This window comes from Cherax quadricarinatus, chromosome 40 (assembly GCF_038502225.1).
Source record: "Cherax quadricarinatus isolate ZL_2023a chromosome 40, ASM3850222v1, whole genome shotgun sequence".
Classification (NCBI taxonomy): domain Eukaryota; kingdom Metazoa; phylum Arthropoda; class Malacostraca; order Decapoda; family Parastacidae; genus Cherax; species Cherax quadricarinatus.
The window spans coordinates 6,070,637-6,095,159 of record NC_091331.1 but is presented as its reverse complement, the minus strand read 5'-3'; the positions used below and the strand labels follow the sequence as shown (position 1 = coordinate 6,095,159).

The 24,523-nt window shown below is 42.4% G+C and overlaps 1 protein-coding gene across 1 annotated transcript in view; it reads left to right on the top strand.

The window, feature by feature from the left end:
• The first annotated feature begins 21,794 nt into the window (after positions 1-21,794).
• ast (protein asteroid) overlaps positions 21,795-24,523 on the top strand; it is a 24,137-nt gene continuing 21,408 nt past the window's right edge. The window contains exon 1 of the mRNA XM_053774819.2: positions 21,795-21,949. The gene's annotated coding sequence lies outside the window, so the exon portion shown is untranslated. The remainder of the gene's footprint in view (positions 21,950-24,523) is intronic.

Here is a 24,523-nt window from a genome sequence, read left to right as displayed (position 1 = left end):
GACTACTCTCTGTGTTCTGTTAGTGAGGAAATTATAGATCCATCGACCGACTTTTCCTGTTATTCCTTTAGCGCGCATTTTGTGCGCTATTACGCCATGGTCACACTTGTCGAAGGCTTTTGCAAAGTCTGTATATATTACATCTGCATTCTTTTTGTCTTCTAGTGCATTTAGGACCTTGTCGTAGTGATCCAGTAGTTGAGACAGACAGGAGCGACCTGTTCTAAACCCATGTTGCCCTGGGTTGTGTAACTGATGGGTTTCTAGATGGGTGGTGATCTTGCTTCTTAGGACCCTTTCAAAGATTTTTATGATATGGGATGTTAGTGCTATTGGTCTGTAGTTCTTTGCTGTTGCTTTACTGCCCCCTTTGTGGAGTGGGGCTATGTCTGTTGTTTTTAGTAACTGAGGGACGACCCCCGTGTCCATGCTCCCTCTCCATAGGATGGAAAAGGCTCGTGATAGGGGCTTCTTGCAGTTCTTGATGAACACAGAGTTCCATGAGTCTGGCCCTGGGGCAGAGTGCATGGGCATGTCATTTATCGCCTGTTCGAAGTCATTTGGCGTCAGGATAACATCGGATAGGCTTGTGTTAGTCAAATTTTGTGGCTCTCTCATAAAAAATTCATTTTGGTCTTCGACTCTCAGTCTGGTTAGCGGCTTGCTAAAAACTGAGTCATATTGGGACTTGAGTAGCTCACTCATTTCCTTGCTGTCATCTGTGTAGGACCCATCTTGTTTAAGTAGGGGCCCAATACTGGACGTTGTTCTCGATTTTGATTTGGCATAGGAGAAGAAATACTTTGGGTTTCTTTCGATTTCATTTATGGCTTTTAGTTCTTCCCGCGATTCCTGACTCCTAAAGGATTCTTTTAGCTTAAGTTCGATGCTTGCTATTTCTCTGACCAGTGTCTCCCTGCGCATTTCAGATATATTGACCTCTTTTAGCCGCTCTGTTATTCTTTTCCGTCGCCTGTAAAGGGAGCGCCTGTCTCTTTCTATTTTACATCTACTCCTCCTTTTTCTTAGAGGAATAAGCCTTGTGCATACATCGAGTGCCACCGAGTTAATCTGTTCTAGGCATAAGTTTGGGTCTGTGTTGCTTAGTATATCTTCCCAGCTTATATCGGTTAGGACTTGGTTTACTTGGTCCCACTTTATGTTTTTGTTATTGAAGTTGAATTTGGTGAATGCTCCCTCATGACTAGTCTCATTTTGTCGGTCTGGGGCTCCATGCATACATGTCTGAACCTCAATTATGTTGTGATCTGAGTATATTGTTTTTGATATGGTGACATTTCTTATCAGATCATCATTGTTAGTGAAGATGAGGTCTAGTGTATTCTCCAGTCTTGTAGGCTCTATTATTTGCTGGTTTAAATTGAATTTTGTGCAGAGATTTAAAAGCTCGTGTGAGTGTGAGTTTTCATCAGAGCTGCCTCCTGGTGTTATTTCTGCAACAATATTATTTGCTATATTCCTCCATTTTAGGTGCCTTAAGTTGAAATCCCCCAGGAGCAAGATGTTGGGTGCAGGAGCTGGAAGATTTTCCAGACAGTGGTCAATTTTTAACAGCTGTTCCTGGAATTGCTGGGATGTTGCATCCGGAGGCTTGTAGACTACCACAATGACTAGGTTTTGGTTCTCGACCTTTACTGCTAAAACTTCCACTACGTCATTTGAGGCATTAAGCAGTTCTGTGCAAACAAGTGACTCTGCAATGTACAGGCCAACCCCCCCCTTTTGCCTGTTCACTCTGTCACATCTGTATAGGTTGTAACCTGGGATCCATACTTCGTTGTCCAAGTGATCCTTTATGTGGGTCTCAGTGAAAGCCGCGAACATTGCCTTTGCCTCTGCAAGCAGTCCACGGATGAAAGGTATTTTGTTGTTTGTAGCTGGCTTTAGACCCTGTATATTTGCAAAGAAGAATGTTATCGGACTGGTGGTATTGTTGGTACTGGGGGGGGATTTTTTTTCCGGCATTAGTATCTGTATCTGTTGGTTTGGAGTGGAGGCCATCGACTGTGGTTCCACTCCAGGAATGACTGGATTTGGTGTACGATTTCTGCCATTTCCTGCCAGTTTTTTTTCCTTCCTGGCACTAAAAAACCTCTCCCTCTTGAGTGGCTGTGGCTACCCAGGTTTTCCCCTGGCCTGGATGTTTTGTATCTTTTTGTCCCCTTTAGATGGTATGCCTGGCAATTTAAGTTATAGCACAGTCTTTCCTGTACTGAAGAGGTACACATTTCAGGGTATATATATATATATATATATATATATATCTTCAGAGGGATAGGAAGAAGAGGCAATAGAAGCACATTTTATACGTTAAACACTGAGGTGATACCTTAGATTACACTGTGGGAGGCCTACTGGCTCGGTTTCAATAATAAACAATAATTAAACTTTTTTAATAAAGGGTCATTTGCAAATAAGTCAAACCACTAAACAAATTTAAATTATATTGAGCCAAGAAGAAAGAAAAAGTGTAAAGGCAATTCAGTTTAAAAAAGTTCAAGCCATCAACTCAAAAAAAAAAAAAAAAAAGAATGAACGAGCACTGTGGTTGGCTCACCGGTACACTCCACGACTGACTTCAAAATCCTCCAAAATTCAAGACAAATTGTTCTTTTGACAAAAAACACATTCTGTGTTTTTGTGAACAATATTTTTTACCTTTATGTTTATGAACAATATTCTGGACTATAAAACTGTCAAGGTTATAGATGCCAGAACTCAAATTTGAAACATGTTGTGCATCATGGTTCCACAACATTTCGTTGAACTAAAATTACATGGAAGTAATTCTTTAGCATTATTCTAAGATTCACAATGGTTTTTATACCTCATATGGAAAATTTTCTAGGGTGCTTACCTGTATGTACCTCAACATTATATACATACCAGTAATCTCATTGGGAGACAATCATATTGTTTACCGTAGTCACCCCGTGTAGACATGTGAGAAAACTTAACCACCCCTGGTCGCACCAAGTGGTCCCCTCGACCTCACAATCTTATCCATATCTATCCGAGACCAGTATGGATTGGGTAGCACCCACAAGTACGGTGCTACTAATTAATTGTGGACTGTATAGATTATATTAGTTTAGCTGAATGAAGGGGAGGGGGGTAGGATACACCTGGATACATCCATCAAGGAAAACATTTGTACATAATCCCACCACTTACCAGATGTTCTCTGGTGATCACTTGAGGTAGCTGGATCACTCATAACCTATCTAATTATAACATAACACTACTGGCCAGCATAAGTTTGTTATAACTAGAAGGGTTACTTAACTGTGGGTGATTGATACTCCTTATTTCTTCCATTCACCATCTCAGTTTCGATGTCCTGCTACACCGACACGGTTCTCATTCCGGCAGGACGAGGTATCCGTCGGTTTGTCCCGGTTAGAAGTCGTGATTCTATAAATCTCCATTATCCCCGGTACGAGAGTCACACGTTCACTCGGAGCAAGGCGCTCTATTTCACATCCCGCATTCTCTTAACTCAATGTTATTATCACTGATTACATTACCATTCACAAGACGATTTAACGTCTCATAACTATTACACAAATTAGAGGTCACTCCATTGAGATCTGAGGCCGATGAGCGAGGATTAACACACGGGTATGTCCCCTGGACACTCACCCTGGCCGTGCACCTGCCACCCGCCCCTACTCTTATCACCCATTTTACCACTCTACCACCGTGGTCCCGTAAATCACGTTCCCTCACTCTCCACCAGGAACAGTTACGACACTTCTTATTATGAAATGAGGCCTATATTAATCCTTAGGCCGCCGTGAATGTCAATTTCGTGGTTCCATGCTTTCTCAGCTTCTTCACCACATTCAAAACAATCCGCGCCTCCCCCCCCCGCACATCCGCGCATGCGCAAAGGGAACTCTTGGTTCTACTCTTATTTTCAAATACATTTTTGACCCATATAGACACATTAAACACCTATTAGGCACTATAGTTTCGGAAAATTAAAAAATTTTCCACACTGCGGCCAGGCGGAGGTCGTTGCAAGACGACTTACATAATGTGGAGTACAATTTTCCCATCTTCACTGGCCACCCATATTTATTGAACCCTCAAAATGGACTAATTAGTGTTCCATCCTCTCAGGGGCATAAGCCTATGCTCCCTGGATTAATTTATTGGGCATACTGGAATTATGAGACTTTAACAATAACAAGTCTCTCTCAGGATCCCAAGTCAGCCCCAGCACATTACTGCATATAGGCACCAACTCCATGGCCATCCATATTTATTGAACCCTCAAATGGACTAATTAGTGTTCCATTCTCTCAGGGGCATAAGCCTATGCTCCCTGGATTAATTTATTGGGCATACTGGAATTTTGAGACTTTAACAATAACAAGTCTCTCAGTATCCCAAGTCAGCCCCAGCACATTACTGCATATAGGCACCAACTCCATGGCCATCCATATTTATTGAACCCTCAAAATGGACTAATTAGTGTTCCATTCTCTCAGGGGCATAAGCCTATGCTCCCTGGATTAATTTATTGGGCATACTGGAATTTTGAGACTTTAACAATAACAAGTCTCTCAGTACCCCAAGTCAGCCCCAGCACATTACTGCATATAGGCACCAACTCCATGGCCATCTATATTTATTGATCCCTCAAAATGGACTAATTAGTGTTCCATTCTCTCAGGGGCATAAGCCTATGCTCCCTGGATTAATTTATTGGGCATACTGGAATTTTGAGACTTTAACAATAACAAGTCTCTCAGTATCCCAAGTCAGCCCCAGCACATTACTGCATATAGGCACCAACTCCATGGCCATCCATATTTATTGAACCCTCAAAATGGACTAATTAGTGTTCCATTCTCTCAGGGGCATAAGCCTATGCTCCCTGGATTAATTTATTGGGCATACTGGAATTTTGAGACTTTAACAATAACAAGTCTCTCAGTATCCCAAGTCAGTCCCAGCACATTTCTTCATTATTTCATTAACCCCTTCACATATCCTCATTAGTTCCTCTTCAGTTGACGTCACACCCGGAAATTGTCCACATAAGATTATTTACCCAATTATTTCGCTCAGTGGACCGCCTGTGCATTTAAGGTGTGCATTTATCGTCGCCTGAAGTAAGAACAATTTATTATTTAACTGCTTATTAATTATATCATTATAAGCAGTCAGCAATTTTGGTGTCTTGCTCAGTTCGCAGAGCTGGGCCCTTTAAATGTCCATACGCCATCCTATAATTAGTAGGTAATTCTGGACGGTCAAGCTTCCACGGAAGTCGCACCCAGTAATGTCCAGATTCACATTTAACATCCTTCAGGTATTGTTCCTGAGTAAAGGAATCATTTGGACTTTCCTCATTTACATTAATCCCTATGCTGTCCAGCTCCCACAAATTAGACTGGTTCAACATCATTCTCGATAGAAGAATACTTGTACTGGGTTGACCTTTCATGAGTAAGACACCGTGACCGTATTCACTACTTCCTCTAGTCATTATTACTAGGCGGTAGTCTGCCATATATTACATGGCCCGTACCAGTGTTGAGGAGAGTGACACCGTATGGTTTTGGGTTTATGCCCTTTATCCTGAATTTTTACATCCAACACCGGCAAGGCTACCTCAGCTAGGCCATCATTATTGCCATTAGCTGCAACCTTTACATCAGTCACTGTAGTGTCAGGGTTATTAACATTATCATTATTGTCACCATTATTATAAGAATCACATACAACCCTGCACATAACTGTATGGTGCTTTCCCTTGTTGCATTGATAGCAACTGTTCAATTTGGTATGACAATCCTTTACATTATGATTGTCTAGACATCTGATAAATCTGTCAAGTTCTTTCATTCTTTCCACTTTAATGTCCCATGAATTACAGGCATTACAATTTTTAGTGAAATGAGTACCCTGGCAGAAGAGGCAGTCTCTCTTTTCCTTGCCTGACCTCTTATTAACCGGGTTACACTTACCGAGGTACTTATTCCTCTTACCTTGATGTGAGGAACCACTATTACTGATTCCTGACTTGATATGTGCCTATTTAACTCTTAACTATGATTATTACCACTGGGATTAATTTTCCCTTTTGAGACTTGACAGATACTTCAGCGTCATTATGTGTTATATCCTTAGAACTGTTTGGCTGGCTGGTCTGCAATTGAACAATTAATTCCTGCCGACCTAGTCTGATTTCCTCCAGACCGTACTATGGAGGTTTTGGCAAACCCACCCTTTGCATTAATAGGTTGATCAACTGCCTGGCTTACACCCTTTAATTTATTCAAAGCCTTACTTTTACAAGACAGTTTTTCTTCCAATTCGTAATGTTGATTAATTAAAACATTCATTTCCATTCCATCTGCACAATTCTCCAGCAGATCTCTTTCACAGTCTTTAAACCACAATTTGTACCAATCAAATCTACTCTCTAAAGCATCTAAATATAACTTTAATTCATTAGGGTTCACGGTTCTTTGATTCATTAAATCAAATGCCTTCGTCACATGGCTTTTAATAGCCTGTAATGATGCTTTCATTACTCTAAAATTCACGGACTTGTCAGCCACATTAACTCCATTAGATCCAGTCATGGTTAGAGAATTATTAATCACTGATTATACAACTTAAGTAGGCGCCTTATAAGAGTAATTCTTGCACTTTACTCTTGTATAAATCCTAGCCACACATGTGCTAGCAATTAATTGGGCTAATTGTCATCCATCACACGATCGATTAAACTTGTGCACCCTACACCCACTTCCTTCAATCAGTCACTTAATTATTAAGTAATTAATTCAATTAATTTTTTCACTGATTGCATCCGGTTCTCGAAGGACCAACGGGCAGATATGGAAAATTTTCTAGGGTGCTTACCTGTATGTACCTCAACATTATATACATACCAGTAATCTCATTGGGAGACAATCATATTGTTTACCGTAGTCACCCCGTGTAGACATGTGAGAAAACTTAACCACCCCTGGTCGCACCAAGTGGTCCCCTCGACCTCACAATCTTATCCATATCTATCCGAGACCAGTATGGATTGGGTAGCACCCACAAGTACGGTGCTACTAATTAATTGTGGACTGTATAGATTATATTAGTTTAGCTGAATGAAGGGGAGGGGGGTAGGATACACCTGGATACATCCATCAAGGAAAACATTTGTACATAATCCCACCACTTACCAGATGTTCTCTGGTGATCACTTGAGGTAGCTGGATCACTCATAACCTATCTAATTATAACATAACACTACTGGCCAGCATAAGTTTGTTATAACTAGAAGGGTTACTTAACTGTGGGTGATTGATACTCCTTATTTCTTCCATTCACCATCTCAGTTTCGATGTCCTGCTACACCGACACGGTTCTCATTCCGGCAGGACGAGGTATCCGTCGGTTTGTCCCGGTTAGAAGTCGTGATTCTATAAATCTCCATTATCCCCGGTACGAGAGTCACACGTTCACTCGGAGCAAGGCGCTCTATTTCACATCCCGCATTCTCTTAACTCAATGTTATTATCACTGATTACATTACCATTCACAAGACGATTTAACGTCTCATAACTATTACACAAATTAGAGGTCACTCCATTGAGATCTGAGGCCGATGAGCGAGGATTAACACACGGGTATGTCCCCTGGACACTCACCCTGGCCGTGCACCTGCCACCCGCCCCTACTCTTATCACCCATTTTACCACTCTACCACCGTGGTCCCGTAAATCACGTTCCCTCACTCTCCACCAGGAACAGTTACGACACTTCTTATTATGAAATGAGGCCTATATTAATCCTTAGGCCGCCGTGAATGTCAATTTCGTGGTTCCATGCTTTCTCAGCTTCTTCACCACATTCAAAACAATCCGCGCCTCCCCCCCCCCCGCACATCCGCGCATGCGCAAAGGGAACTCTTGGTTCTACTCTTATTTTCAAATACATTTTTGACCCATATAGACACATTAAACACCTATTAGGCACTATAGTTTCGGAAAATCAAAAAATTTTCCACACCTCATATGAATAAAACAAAGTACTGGATTCTTGTCCGATTGTTATTGTATGTTAATGTCGCTTAACTCTGGGTTCAAGACACTTACCAGTTTGTCCTAAATAAAAGTTGTCACAACTTTTACAAGGGATGGAGTATATACACACCAAAGAGTCCTTGGCAGATTTTTTAATTGATTTGTTATTTGTAAAGACAACTTTACTATTAAGAAATTCAAGAGCTTGTGAGAGAAGAGAGAAATTTTCATTATATTTTTTTTTCACTATGGTATTATATTATATAATATAATCATGCATATATATATATATATATATATATATATATATATATATATATATATATATATATATATATATATATATATATATATATATATATGTCGTGCCGAATATGTAAAATTGGTCAATTAGCAAGAACTCATTTAAAATTAAGTCCTTTCTAAAATTTTCTCTTATACGTTTAAAGATATATTTTTTTCATTAATGTTAATGTAAAAATTTATAATTTTGCATTAAAAGAATCTTAGAAAACTTACCTAACCTTATTATAACAAGAGTAATTTATTTTAGCCTAACCCAACTAAATATATTTTAGATTTGTTTACAATAATTTAATGCTGAACAAATACAGTGAAATATAGTTTTTCCGTTAGGTTAAGAATGATTTTGACGAAATTATTGCATACACAAATTTTCGCTTGTCCAATATGGCAAGATGAGCGTTGCTATTTAAGCTAAGATCGCAAGTTCTGCCTATTCGGCACGACATATATATATATATATATATATATATATATATATATATATATATATATATATATATATATATATATATATATATATATATATATATATATATATATATATATATATATATATATATATATATATATATATATATATATATATATATGTACATATGTATGTGTGTGTGTGTGTGTGTACTCAACTATTTGTGGTTGCAGGATTCGATTCATGGCTCCTGGCCCCCGCCTCTTCAATGGTCGCTACTGGGTCCTCTCTCTATTTGCTTCATGAGCGTTATCATACCTCGTCGTAAAACTATGTATGGTTCCTGCCTCCACTACTTCACTTTCTAGGCTATTCCACGGCTTGACTACTCTATGACTGAAGAAATACTTCCTAACATCCCTTTGATTCATCTGAGTCTTCAACTTCCAATTGTGACCACTTGTGTCTGTGTCCCATCTCTGGAACATCCCGTCTTTGTCCACCTCGTCTATTCCGCGCAGTATTTTATATGTCGTTATCATGTCTCCCCTGACCCTCCTGGCCTCCAGTGTCGTCAGGCCGATTCCCCTCAATCTTTCTTCGTAGGACAATCCCCGTAGCTCTGGGACTAGTCTTGTTGCAAACCTTTGCACTTTCTCTAATTTCTTGACGTGCTTGACTAGATGTGGATTCCAAACTGGTGCTGCATACTCCAGTATGGGCCTGACGTAAATGGTATACAGAGTCTTGAACGAATCCTTACTGAGGTATCGGAACGCTATCCGTAGGTTTGCCAGGCGCCCGTATGCTGCAGCCGTTATCTGATTGATGTGCGCCTCAGGAGATATGCTCGGTGTTATACTCACCCCCAGATCTTTTTCCTTGAGTGAGGTTTGCAGTCTTTGGCCATCTAAACTATATTGTGTCTGCGGTCTTCTTTACCCTTCCCCAATCTTCATGACTTTGCATTTGGCAGGGTTAAACTCAAGGAGCCAGTTGATGGACCAGGCTTGTAGCCTGTCCAGGTCTCTTTGTAGTCCTGTCTGATCCTCATCCGATTTGATTCTTCTCATTAACTTCACATCATCCGCAAACAAGGACACTTCTGAGTCTATTCCTTCCGTTATGTCATTCACATATACCAAGAACAGCACAGGTCTTAGGACTGACCCCTGTGGAACCCCGCTTGTCACAGGCACCCACTCTGACACATCGTCACGTACCATGACTCGTTGTTGCCTCCCTGTCAGGTATTCTCTGATCCATTGCAGTGCCTTTCCTGTTACGTGTGCCTGATCCTCTAGCTTTTGCAGTAACCTCTTGTGAGGAACTGTGTCGAGGGCCTTCTTGCAGTCCAAAAAAATGCAGTCGATCCACCCCTCTCTCTCTTGTCATACTTCTGTCACCTTGTCATAAAACTCTAGTAGGTTTGTGACACAGGATTTTCCCTCCCTGAAACCATGCTGGTTGTCAATTATACACTTGTTTCTTTCCAGGTGCTCCACCACTCTCCTCCTGATGATCTTCTCCATGACCTTGCATACTATACACGTTAGTGATACAGGTCTGTAGTTTAGTGCCTCATGTCTGTCTCCCTTTTTAAAAATTGGGACTACATTTGCCATCTTCCATACCTCAGGGAGTTGCCCAGTTTCAAATGATGTGTTGAAGATCTTTGTTAATGGCACACACAATATCTCTGCTCCCTCTTTAAGGACCCACGGAGAGATGTTGTCTGGTCCCACCGCCTTTGAGGTGTCAAGTTCGCATAGCAGCTTCTTCACCTCCTCCTTGGTTATATGTACCTCATCCAGCACTTGCTGGTGCACCCCCCTGCTCTGATTTCCTGGAGTCCTACTGGTTTCCACTGTAAATACTTCTTTAAATCTTGTGTTGAGCTCCTGACATACCTCCCGGTCGTTTCTTGTGAATTCCCCATCACCCTTCCTCAGTCTGATTACCTGGTCCTTGACTGTTGTTTTCTTCCTGATGTGGCTGTACAACAGCTTCGGGTCAGTCTTGACTTTCGATGCTATGTCATTTTCGTATTGCCGCTGAGCCTCCCTTCTTATCTGTGCATATTCGTTTCTGGCTCTTCGGCTAATCTCTTTATTTTCCTGAGTTCTCTGTCTTCTGTACCTTTTCCATTCTCTAGTACACCTAGTTTTTGCCTCCCTACACCTTTGGGTGAACCAAGGACTCGTTCTGTTCTTCCCATTATTTCTGTTTCCCTTGGGAACAAACCTCTCCTCTGCCTCCTTGCATTTTGTTGCGACATAGTCCATCATTTCTTGTACTGGTTTTCCTGTCAGTTCCCTCTCCCACTGAATGTCTTGAAAGAAGTTCCTCAAGCCTGAGTAGTTCCCCCTTTTGTAGTTTGGCTTTTCCCACCCTATTCCTGCTGCTCTCTCCACTTGGAGCTCAACTATGTAGTCGAAGCACAGAACCACATGATCACTAGCTCCCAGGGGCCTTTCATACATGATATCCTCGATGTCAGAACTACTCAAGGTGAATACAAGGTCCAGTCTTGCTGGAGGTTTTCCAGTACCACATCCATCATCTTGGCTCTCCATGTTTCGGGACCCCCATGGGGCTCCAGGTTTTTCCAGTCAATCTCCTTGTGGTTGAAATCACCCATAACTAGTAACTTTGCTCCCCCCATGTGTGCTCTCCTGGCCACCTCGGCTAGTGTGTCGACCATTGCTCTGTTGCTCTCATCGTATTCTTCTCTTGGCCTCCTGCAGTTCTGTGGTGGGTTGTGCATTACTGCAATTATCACCTTATGTCCCTCAGACTGGATTGTTCCTACTAAGTAGTCCCTTTCGCCCGTGCCGTCCATTCCTTCCATTTTCTCAAACCCCCACTGGTTTTTAATGAGCAGTGCAACTCCTCCTTCCCCTCTCCTCCCTCTGTCTTTCCTGAGGATTTGATATCCAGATGGAAAGATTGAATCTGTTATTATTCTGGTGAGTTTTGTTTCTGTGAGTGCTATTATGCCTGGGGATGTCTCCTTGATTCTTTCGTGCCACTCCTCATACTTACTTGTTATTCCATCTGCATTTGTATACCACACCTTCAACTTCTTTTCTAAGATTGTGGTCTGGGAGGTGTATTGGGGATGGTGAAGTGGGAGACCTGATAAGGAACTATGGGTGGTTGTTGTGGGGGTGGAGTTTGTAATGCAGTGGGTGGGGGCATTGGATGTGGCATGGGTGTTTTGGTTTAGAGTGTTTGGTTGCACTGGGGTTGACCTGGTTGGGAGGTTTCTATAGGAAGTTGTGAGGGAGGCTGTATTTGATCTTCCTGTGTCTGGAATCTCCTGTCTGTCTTCTCCATCCCCTCTCTTTCCTCCTTTCGCCTTTGTACCATCTCTCTCAGTTTCTGCCTTTCTGCTTGTGTTCTGTCGCGGTCGAGATAACCTTCCTGTATGCCGGCATGTCCCTTAATCGTGCTTTCTCCTGCAGGATCCTGTTCCGAGTCGATTCTGCCTTGAAGGTCACTTTCACTGGCCGGGTTCTTTTTTTTACAAACCCCCCTATTCTCCGAAAATTTTCCAGCTGGGTCATGTTGTCTTCTCCTATTGCTTTCATGATGCTTTCAATTGCTTTTTTTTCCCCTTGTTTTCTTGCTTCATATGTTTCCCCTTCAACTTCCTGGAGCCCATACACAAAGACTGACCTCACCCTTTCATTCTCCCACTGCATATCCCTGTGTATCCCCTCATTCAATTTGATTTCCTCCATTTCAGCCTTCCTTTCTTCAGTTTCACTAGCTAATGTACTTGGGCCCAGTGACCTGTCATTTTCCCTTCTCGGCTTTCCCTGGGCTCTGCTGTGGTCTGTGTGTGTGTGTGTGTACTCACCTATTTGCTCACCTATTTGTGGTTGCAGGGGTCGAGTCATAGCTCCTGGCCCCGCCTCTTCACTGATTGCTACTAGGTCCTCTCTCTCCCTGCTACATGAGCTTTATCATACCTCGCCTTAAAACTATGTATGGTTCCTGCCTCCACTACTTCACTTTCTAGACTATTCCATGACTTGACTACTCTATGACTGAAGAAATACTTCCTAACATCCCTTCGATTCATCTGAGTCTTCAACTTCCAATTGTGACCTCTTGTGTCTGTGTCCCATCTCTGGAACATCCTGTCTTTGTCCACCTTGTCTATTCTGCGCAGTATTTTATATGTCGTTATCATGTCTCCCCTGACCCTCCTGGCCTCCAGTGTCGTCAGGCCGATTTCCCTCAACCTTTCTTCGTAGGACAATCCCCGTAGCTCTGGGACTAGTCTTGTTGCAAACCTTTGCACTTTCTCTAATTTCTTGACGTGCTTGACTAGGTGTGGATTCCAAACTGGTGCTGCATACTCCAGTATGGGCCTGACGTAAATGGTATACAGGGTCTTGAACGACTCCTTACTGAGGTATCGGAACGCTATCCGTAGGTTTGCCAGGCGCCCGTATGCTGCAGCAGTTATCTGATTTATGTGCGCCTCAGGAGATATGCTCGGTGTTATACTCACCCCCAGATCTTTTTCCTTGAGTGAGGTTTGCAGTCTTTGGCCATCTAAACTATATTGTGTCTGCGGTCTTCTTTGCCCTTCCCCAGTCTTCATGACTTTGCATTTGGCAGGGTTAAACTCAAGGAGCCAGTTGCTGGACCAGGCTTGCAGCCTGTCCAGGTCTCTTTGTAGTCCTGCCTGATCCTCATCCGATTTGATTCTTCTCATTAACTTCACATCATCTGCAAACAAGGACACTTCTGAGTCTATCCCTTCCGTTATGTCGTTCACATATACCAAGAACAGCACAGGTCTTAGGACTGACCCCTGTGGAACCCCGCTTGTCACAGGCGCCCACTCTGACACCTCGTCACGTACCATGACTCGTTGTTGCCTCCCTGTCAGGTATTCTCTGATTCATTGCAGTGTGTGTGTGTGTGTGTGTGTGTGTGTGTGTGTGTGTGTGTGTGAGTGTGAGTGTGAGTGTATGTGTGTGTGTGTGTGTGTGTGTGCGTGTGTGTAGTATAGATATATATTTTTCTTAATCTTTTATTATTTGTTCCTTCACACATATGTGTGGGGGATGTGATTATGAGAGGGAGGGCGGTTGTCAGCATGAGTGTATGTGTGTAGAGTTAACATTGTATTGTGTTTGCGGGGGGTCGAGTTTCACCTGTGTAAGTGGGATTAAGGGGAAGTGAGGGGGGGGAGGGGTTACCTGTAGTCGCTGCTAGAGGTCACTGCGCCCGATTTCAATCCAGGGCCTCCTGGTTACTGGCCTGATCGATCAAGCTGTTGGTGCCTACCGCCCGCAGTCCAACGAATACACAACAACCCAGCTGATCAAGAACTGATTTGAGGACTATTATAAAGACTAGTACAGCATATTATACAATTATAGTGACTGTCATGTATAAACTACTTTACAGAAAGCCGTTTTTATGATTACAATTATATGAGAAAAAGAATACATAGTTTTTAAAATATCGGAGGAATTTTCCTAATTAAAAAGTAAAAAATAAATTTAACTGATGATATATAAAAGATGAGGCTAGGTACGTGAGTTGAAGTGGTAGGTGTTGAAGAGTCATGGTCCCTTTACACTTACCTGTCCCAGTGTGCTCATTGTTTCCCTGCTTTTCAATGGAAGTATCCTTCATTGTCTCCCAAGCCTCTTCTGCTCATAAGTAGTAATGTCAGTATGCAGACTGGGGACGAATCCCTCCAGTATCTTCCAGTTGTACATTATCATGTATCTTTCTCGTCTTCTTTCTGAAGAGTACAGATGGATCTCTGGGGACTTCAAGCACTTTCAGTAATTTAGGTTTTTGCCTGAGTTTATACGACTTATGAAGGTTCTCTGTACATTTTCCAGTTCTGCAGTTTCGAGTGTCTTGAAGGGCACAGTTAGAGTTGTATTACCTGGAGTTTACCTGGAGAGAGTTCCGGGGGTCAACGCCCCCGCGGCCCGGTCTGTGACTAGGCCTCCTGGTGGATCAGAGCCTGATCAACCAGGCTGTTACTGCTGGCTGCACGCAATCCAACGTGCGAGCCACAGCCCGGCTGGTCAGGAACCGACTTTAGGTGCTTGTCCAGTGCCAGCTTGAAGACTGTCAGAGGTCTATTGGTAATCCCCCTTATGTATGCTGGGAGGCAGTTGAGCAGTCTCGGGCCCCTGACACTTATTGTATGGTCTCTTAACGTGCTAGTGACACCCCTGCTTTTCATTGGGGGGATGTTGCATCGTCTGCCAAGTCTTTTGCTTTCGTTGTGAATGATTTTCGTGTGCAAGTTCGGTACTAGTCCCTCTAGGATTTTCCAGGTGTATATAATCATGTATCTCTCCCGCCTGCGTTCCAGGGAATACAGGTTCAGGAACCTCAAGCGCTCCCAGTAATTGAGGTGTTTTATCTCCGTTATGCGCGCCGTGAAAGTTCTCTGTACATTTTCTAGGTCAGCAATTTCACCTGCCTTGAAAGATGCTGTTAGTGTGCAGCAATATTCCAGCCTAGATAGAACAAGCGACCTGAAGAGTGTCATCATGGGCTTCGCATCCCTAGTTTTGAAGGTTCTCATTATCCATCCTATCATTTTTCTAGAAGCTGCGATTGATACAATGTTATGGTCCTTGAAGGTGAGATCCTCCGACATGATCACTCCCAGGTCTTTGACGTTGGTTTTTCGCTCTATTTTGTGGCCGGAATTTGTTTTGTACTCTGATGAAGTTTTAATTTCCTCGTGTTTACCATATCTGAGTAATTGAAATTTCTCATCGTTGAACTTAATATTGTTTTCTGTAAAGTTATGTGAAGGATCCTTGGTTCAGGATACTGTGCCAGATGGACTTTCATACTCAATGACGCCAAATCAAAGCAAAAGACTCGGCAGGAGATGCATCATTTCCCCAGTGGAAAGCAGGGGCGCCACGAGTACACTGAGAGACAACACATTGTCAATGGCCCAAGACTGTTCAACTGCCTCCCAGCATACATCATGGGGATTACCATAGACCCCTGGCTGTCTTCAAGAAGGCGCTGGATAGGCACCTAAAGTCAGTACTTTACCAGCCGGGTTGTGGTTCGTACGTCAGTTTGGGAGCGGCCAGCAGTGCCATCTTTATATCAACAATGTATCTCCTAAATCTTTTGTACCAGATTATGTAATATATATATATATATATATATATATATATATATATATATATATATATATATATATACATATATATATATATATATATATATATATATATATATATATATATATATATATATATATATATACACCCTCAGCAGTACTCAGCATACTTGGCTCACGTCCAGCCTCGGAGGAGCTGGAGGAAATTCATCATCTTTGATACATTGTGCCATTGTATTCATGTTTATGTTTTTTTCTGTAAATGTATTTTGTTTATTAATAAATGTTCACATAGAATAAAAAATATATAGGGGGTGGTAGGAGAAGAAAATATTCAAATAGCTCCGGGGAGAACCTTGAGTTTTCTCTGAGGTACGTTTATTGTCTTCTCTGAGGATGAGGGTCCCCATTCCAGCTATAGAGGTGGTACTTCCCTATATATATGTATATATATATATATATATATATATATATATATATATATATATATATATATGTATATATATATATATATATATATATATATATATATATATATATATATATATTACATATATATGTATATAATATGCGTGTGTGCGTGGGTTTGTATGTATGTGTAAATAGAGTTTGAAGAAAGCAAAATAGTACCGCCAACAGCATGATGGATGTTCCACACTTTACATAGGTGAATCTTTATTTAGAATGTTATTCATGTGTGGTGTCTGCCATTGACCCCCTCCCCCTCCAAGGTGAGGAGGGGGGAAGGGGGAGAACCACAGGTGTGAGTACGTGTGATTATACTGAGTGGTGCAGGTGTGATGCTTTTCTCCCAGCCTCCACCAGTCTCCACCTCAGCCTCCACCACAGCCTCCACCACAGCCTCCACCACAGCCTCCACCACAGCCTTCACCACAATCTCCACCACAGCCTCCACCACAGTCTCCACCGCAGCCTCCACCACACTCTCCACCTCAGCCTCCACTACCCACTACCTTTTGTTTGCTTTGAGCAGGTGGTAGCCTCTTGCTTCTGTAAACTGAATGACAGTCTCTTGTCCTCCACTTCATTTACTTAATAACTAGCTTTCTTGATCTTATGTTGAGTTCTCTCTGCTCTCCTACTGGTTCTCTAGAAGTGAGTGCACTTCATGATGGGGATTTCCAATTAGCTGTCTCTAATTCCTCCCTGGGCATTTGCCTCGGTCATTAGGTCATTCACATTGATGTAGCCCTCCGTTTTTCCACCCCTGTCCTCAGTGACAATAGATGTATTGACGACAATGCATCAGCAGATCAGTTTCTTCCCAGTAGTGTCTGTGCAGGACGTGGAAACCATCAATAACATCGAAAGGTCTTGCGGTTAAAGACGCATGCGCAAACACTTGGGACCTTGTCTATGAACATGGTACCATAACTGAAGCAAACAAGGTCCCATGACTGACGTGAAAAAGGTCCCATGACTGAAGTGAACAAGGTCCCATGACTGAAGTGAACAAGGTCCCATGACTGAAGTGAACAAGGTCCCATGACTGAAGTGAACAAGGTCCCATGACTGAAGTGAACAAGGTCCCATGACTGAAGTGAACAAGGTCCCATGACTGAAGTGAACAAGGTCCCGTGACTGAAGTGAACAAGGTCCCATGACTGAAGTGAACAAGGCCCCATGACTGAAATGAACAAGGTCCCATGACTGAAGTGAACAAGGTCCCATGACTGAAGTGAACAAGGTCCCATGACTGAAGTGAACAAGGTCCCATGACTGAGGTAAACAAGGTCCCATGACTGAAGTGAACAAGGTCCCATGACTGAAGTGAACAAGGTGAACAAGGCCCCATGACTGAAATGAACCCGTGACTGAAGTGAACAAGAAGTGAACAAGGTCCCATGACTGAAGTGAACAAGGTCCCGTGACTGAAGTGAACAAGGTCCCATGACTGAAGTGAATAAGGTCCCATGACTGAAGTGAGCAAGGTCTTATGACTGAAGCGAACACGGTCCCATGTTTTAAGACTAACTCGCCATGGGTTCAAGCCCCACCCGTTCCGTGGTTTGTTTAACCTGCACGCAGGAGACCAAAAACCTATGGCGTTATCATGGGTTTCAATCACCTACGTGCGAGTTATTTGTGGATTTTGGTTATATGATTGTTGTAATTTTTATTATTATGGTTTGGGACTTCAGAGGCGGCGTGGTGGAGAGCCACCGTGTTTGCTGAGGGAGTAGAGGCCTCTGGCACTGTTTGGACCTGGGATCCTCTTGATCTAAGTTTGGAATATAATGCTCCCGTTTCTCTTTCCGGGGAAACAATCCTTTATCATTCCCTCCCAGATTTGGGCAATATATTTTTTCCCTAGGACTACCGAGGTAGAACACTAAAGGTTTAAATAAGATATTACAAAGGCCCCAATGGAAATAAGTCACTTTGTCTTACATTTTTGGGTTATTCTAGGTAATTTACCAAGGTAGTCTACAAGCCTCCGGATGCAACATCCCAGCAATTCCAGGAACAGCTGTTAAAAATTGACCACTGTCTGGAAAATCTTCCAGCTCCTGCACCCAACATCTTGCTCCTGGGGGATTTCAACTTAAGGCACCTAAAATGGAGGAATATAGCAAATAATATTGTTGCAGTAATAACACCAGGAGGCAGCTCTGATGAAAAGTCACACTCACGCGAGCTTTTAAATCTCTGCACAAAATTCAATTTAAACCAGCAAATAATAGAGCCTACTAGACTGGAGAATACACTAGACCTCATCTTCACTAACAATGATGATCTGATAAGAAATGTCACCATATCAAAAACAATATACTCAGATCACAACATAATTGAGGTTCAGTCATGTATGCGCGGAGCCCCAGACCGACATAATGAGATTAGTCACGAGGGAGGTCACTTGTTCTATCTAGGCTGGAATATTGCTGCACTCTAACAGCACCTTTCAAGGCAGGTGAAATTGCCGACCTAGAAAATGTACAGAGAACTTTCACGGCGCGCATAACGGAGATAAAACACCTCAATTACTGGGAGCGCTTGAGGTTTCTAAACCTGTATTCCCTGGAACGCAGGAGGGAGAGATACATGATTATATACACCTGGAAAATCCTAGAGGGACTAGTACCAAACTTGCACACGAAAATCACTCACTACGAAAGCAAAAGACTTGGCAGACGATGCACCATCCCCCCAATGAAAAGCAGGGGTGTCACTAGCACGTTAAGAGACCATACAATAAGTGTCAGGGGCCCGAGACTGTTCAACTGCCTCCCAGCACACATAAGGGGGATTACCAACAGACCCCTGGCAGTCTTCAAGCTGGCACTGGACAAGCACCTAAAGACAGTTCCTGATCAGCCGGGCTGTGGCTCGTACGTTGGTTTGCGTGCAGCCAGCAGCAACAGCCTGGTTGATCAGGCGCTGATCCACCAGGAGGCCTGGTCACAGACCGGGCCGCGGGGGCGTTGACCCCCGAAACTCTCTCCAGGTAAACTCCAGGTAAACTCACCAAATTCAACTTCAATAACAAAAACATAAAGTGGGACCAAGTAAACCAAGTCCTAACCGATATAAGCTGGGAAGATATACTAAGCAACACAGACCCCAACTTATGCCTAGAACAGATTAACTCGGTGGCACTCGATGTATGCACAAGGCTTATTCCTCTAAGAAAAAGGAGGAGTAGATGTAAAATAGAAAGAGACAGGCGCTCCCTTTACAGGCGACGGAAAAGAATAACAGAGCTGCTAAAAGAGGTCAATATATCTGAAATGCGTAGGGAGACACTGGTCAGAGAAATAGCAAGCATCGAACTTAAGCTAAAAGAATCCTTTAGGAGTCAGGAATCGCGGGAAGAACTAAAAGCCATAAATGAAATCGAAAGAAACCCAAAGTATTTCTTCTCCTATGCCAAATCAAAATCGAGAACAACGTCCAGTATTGGGCCCCTACTTAAACAAGATGGGTCCTACACAGATGACAGCAAGGAAATGAGTGAGCTACTCAAGTCCCAATATGACTCAGTTTTTAGCAAGCCACAAAATTTGATTAACACAAGCCTATCCGATGTTATCCTGACGCCAAATGACTTCGAACAGGCGATAAATGACATGCCCATGCACTCTGCCCCAGGGCCAGACTCATGGAACTCTGTGTTCATCAAGAACTGCAAGAAGCCCCTATCACGAGCCTTTTCCATCCTATGGAGAGGGAGCATGGACACGGGGGTCGTCCCACAGTTACTAAAAACAACAGACATAACCCCACTCCACAAAGGGGGCAGTAAAGCAACAGCAAAGAACTACAGACCAATAGCACTAACATCCCATATCATAAAAATCTTTGAAAGGGTCCTAAGAAGCAAGATCACCACCCATCTAGAAACCCATCAGTTACACAACCCAGGGCAACATGGGTTTAGAACAGGTCGCTCCTGTCTGTCTCAACTATTGGATCACTACGACAAGGTCCTAAATGCACTAGAAGACAAAAAGAATGCAGATGTAATATATACAGACTTTGCAAAAGCCTTCGACAAGTGTGACCATGGCGTAATAGCGCACAAAATGCGTGCTAAAGGAATAACAGAAAAAGTCGGTCGATGGATCTATAATTTCCTCACTAACAGAACACAGAGAGTAGTCGTCAACAGAGTAAAGTCCGAGGCAGCTACGGTGAAAAGCTCTGTTCCACAAGGCACAGTACTCGCTCCCATCTTGTTCCTCATCCTCATATCCGACATAGACAAGGATGTCAGCCACAGCACCGTGTCTTCCTTTGCAGATGACACCCGAATCTGCATGACAGTGTCTTCCATTGCAGACACTGCAAAGCTCCAGGCGGACATCAACCAAATCTTTCAGTGGGCTGCAGAAAACAATATGAAGTTCAACGATGAGAAATTTCAATTACTCAGATATGGTAAACATGAGGAAATTAAATCTTCATCAGAGTACAAAACAAATTCTGGCCACAAAATAGAGTGAAACACCAACGTCAAAGACCTGGGAGTGATCATGTCGGAGGATCTCACCTTCAAGGACCATAACATTGTATCAATCGCATCTGCTAGAAAAATGACAGGATGGATAATGAGAACCTTCAAAACTAGGGAGGCCAAGCCCATGATGACACTCTTCAGGTCACTTGTTCTATCTAGGCTGGAATATTGCTACACACTAACAGCACCTTTCAAGGCAGGTGAAATTGCTGACCTAGAAAATGTACAGAGAACTTTTACGGCGCGCATAACGGAGATAAAACACCTCAATTATTGGGAGCGCTTGAGGTTCCTAAACCTGTATTCCCTGGAACGCAGGAGGGAGAGATACATGATTATATACACCTGGAAAATCCTAGAGGGACTAGTACCGAACTTGCACACGAAAATCACTCACTACGAAAGCAAAAGACTTGGCAGACGATGCACCATCCCCCCAATGAAAAGCAGGGGTGTCACTAGCACGTTAAGAGACCATACAATAAGTGTCAGGGCCCCGAGACTGTTCAACTGCCTCCCAGCACACATAAGGGGGATTACCAACAGACCCCTGGCAGTCTTCAAGCTGGCACTGGACAAGCACCTAAAGTCAGTTCCTGATCAGCCGGGCTGTGGCTCGTACGTTGGTTTGCGTGCAGCCAGCAGCAACAGCCTGGTTGATCAGGCTCTGATCCACCAGGAGGCCTGGTCACAGACCGGGCCGCGGGGGCGTTGACCCCCGGAACTCTCTCCAGGTAAACTCCAGGTAAGGACCCCTGACCTTTTTTTGGGGTTATCTTTGGTCATTTACACATGTTACTATGTATTATAATTTGTGCAAATGTATTTATGTGTACCCGTACCTGAATAAACTTACTATGATAATTGTACTTAGATGTACCTGTGTGCCTCAATGAACTCACTAAAGCGAACAGTTTTGGTGTCCCTGAATAACCCTCACTACGACGCCATTGTTATTACAACGTCACTAGTTAATTTTTGTCCAGTATTCCTGCTTGTGGTGATGTCAGCTTTCTGAGGGATGGTAACATCTCTGCTAATAACACAAGGTGAGCTTGTGCATGCTCTCAGCTCTCTTGTAAAGCCATACTCCTCGGCACCAAACGTAAACTGAAATGGATGAATGTGTTAATGTGTGGTGGAGAGGGAACTCGTCACTTTACCTTCATTGTAATAAGTAAGTAAGTAAGTAAGTTTATTCAGGTATACACAAATACAGTTACATAGAATTATCATATATAGCAGCATATGTGTAGAGAACCTAGGATAACCCAAAAAAGTCAGACAGAGTGACTTATTTCCATTGGGGTCCACTGGGGCTGTATAGCCCTTGTGGCTTAGCGCTTCTTTTTGATTATAATAATAATAATAATGTAATATCTGGGAATTCCCTTCGACCCGGCATGTCAGGAAATTTGACAGTGACCAATGTAATAAGAAAAAATTTCAGGTTAAAGTGCCTCTGTAGGCACGATGTCCACCTTCTGATGCTGGACACATGTCTATCTACTGAGACTCGGCTGGACACATGTCTAGTTCATAAAATATCATGATACTCTACTATCACTAGCTGTATAGCCCTTGTGGTTTAGCGCTTCCTTTCGATTATAATAATCTACTTTCACTAAAACGCTGAGAAATAGACAACAAATCACCCAGAACAAACTGGTGAGAAACATGGTGGAGCTGAGTCCAAGAGACCATAAGATAAGATAAGATAAGATTTCGTTCGGATTTTTAACCCCGGAGGGTTAGCCACCCAGGATAACCCAAGAAAGTCAGTGCGTCATCGAGGACTGTCTAACTTATTTCCATTGGGGTCCTTAATCTTGTCCCCCAGGATGCGACCCACACCAGTCGACTAACACCCAGGTACCTATTTGCTGCTAGGTGAACAGGACAACAGGTGTAAGGAAACGTGTCGAAATGTTTCCACCCGCCGGGAATCGAACCCGGGCCCTCCGTGTATGAAGCGGGAGCTTTAGCCACCAGGCCACCGGGCCACCTCTCAGCCAGTATGAATTACAGCAACTGCAGTTGCTTAATGTGGCTAGTAGCTTTATGGCCCTTGTGGTTTAGCGCTTCTTTTTGATTATAATAATAATTAATGTGGCTAGTAGGGTTATGCAGCTGAAGTTCAAACATGTTTGCAGAATTGCTCATAATTAGTGTCCAGAATATCTTGCTGAAAATTTTGTCAAGGTTAGGAGCCAGAACCCCTTGATGCTGGTGAGGGGCTCAAATTCCCTGAATTAAGCCTGAATGCCTTATGCTCCCTCCCCCACAGGCACTGTATACTCCCTATGGGTTTAGTGCTCCCCCATCATAATAATAGGAACTTATTTCCAGTGGGGTCCTTGTAATATCTTACAAGGACCCCAATGGAAATAGTTACTTTGACTTTTTTGGGGTTATGTCTGACTTTTCTATGGGTTATCCTTGGTAACCTGCACATGATGCTATTTGTGACAATTTATGTAACCGTATTTATGCATACCTGTACCTGAATAAGCTTCCTTACTTAACCAAAGCCAATATGATGCTAGGGTAATTGAACACAGTTTTGTAGTACCTACAGTAGGTGGTCCTCAGACACCTTTTATTATACAGCAATAAAGGATTGGATCAGATTGCTTGACCATGTCAAGGCCAGTATTATTATAAACCAATTCAGTAAGAGGTAAGACACAGCTACAGAGAGAAAAGTGATTTCTTTTACAGTTAACATTTGTTTACCTATTATATTAAAATCCATTGTTACCTCAACAGAAATCAATTGTTAGAATAGTTAGGTTTACACTGTTCTAGACTATGGAGGAGAACTTTTCTCCAGGCTGAGAGATTGGCCACCTCAAAACAACGTCTTCGAGGGTAATGGAATGATTGTCGTCTTTTCGTCTCTACTGCTTTTGTTGACAACCCTATGTTTGACTGAAAAAATTCTGCTGTGTAGGTGCATTGTTTTGGAATAAAGCGACCTAGCTGCTGCACATGTGCCTTATCAATATAATTTTAATTCCATTTGTGAATTATGCTTAAAATATTAAAAAGTTTCATGGTTGTGACAACATTCTTCAATATTTGCACTGGTTACATTTCCAAATGTCACCATGAACTTAAAAATTGCTAATACTGTACAGTACCACTAAATGCTGTCCTCAATCAATTTTGTTTCAGATTTGAACACATTCTATATTTCTTAAGTCATACATTATAACATAAATATTGATCCAACTTTGCTAGTATTGTTGTTCATAAAAAAAGAACGTACAGAAAGAAAAACAGGTTTTGGCATGCAAATTCCAGTATTATATTGTATTTCATGAGACAAAATTTTTGTGCATCGTTCATTGCTAGATGTGGCAAAGGCTTTCGTGTAAATATGTTGACTTATTGTAGTCTAGGAATACCCTTACAACATGGTTAAAACTATAATTTAGGATTGTGTAGATGCAGAGCATGTAAGTGTGTGTGAAAGGTAAGGATAATGTTACAGCATTGATTAAAATATTAACTTTGATTATTAATACTGTAAAATCTTTTACATTCTGTTTATATGTAAGATATGAGAATGATACTTTTAAGTGCATAGTTGTTAATTATTTGGTAAGGGAAAATAATCT